Consider the following 716-nt stretch of genomic DNA (forward strand, 5'->3'; position numbering starts at 1 on the left):
AGTTCAAATATACAAATAGATTTGTGTATACAAATAGTTCAAATATACAAATAGATTTGTGTAACAAATTGATTTGTGTATCTATACAAGTAAAAAATCTATACAAGTTAAAAATCTATACAAGTTAAAAAATCTAATACAAATTGATTTTGTATCTAATCATACATGCCACAAACATACCACCATCCTCATTATCTTTCAGATGCTGATCAACAAGCCTCCGTCATGATAGCCAAAAGCCATAGTAATCCTCATAGTCTTCGCATTGGACCTAGCAAAGTCTTTAGGGCTAAAGGGGACCCCAAGAGCAATGACATTCAATGTACTTTGCAGCGTACACGCCACAATCACCATTGTTGGCCGTGGGTACATCTTTGAGCAGTCTCTCATATGTATCGCTCCAACCCATGCATCTGGTCTCCGCACTCCACAATCAGATAAGGGACCATCTCGAGAAAAGGCTCCATTATCTCATCCCATCTTTCTGGTATGGTAGTTGAAGGTATGCTGTCCCAGACGACTATGTGCCTCTTAGGGATCGATATCCAAATAGCCACCCAATGTTTGTTGTCCAAGTTCAGTGGCGCATAGATATCACAATGTCCTCTCCCCCCCTTCTTGTTTGATTGGCAAAAATGAAGGCATTGATCCGTCATACACAACTCGCCGCCCCACTAGGTAGCTTTTTCCTAAACCATTGTGATCAGACGACGATG

The sequence above is a fragment of the Raphanus sativus genome, chromosome 4, assembly GCF_000801105.2.
Source record: "Raphanus sativus cultivar WK10039 chromosome 4, ASM80110v3, whole genome shotgun sequence".
NCBI lineage: Eukaryota > Viridiplantae > Streptophyta > Magnoliopsida > Brassicales > Brassicaceae > Raphanus > Raphanus sativus.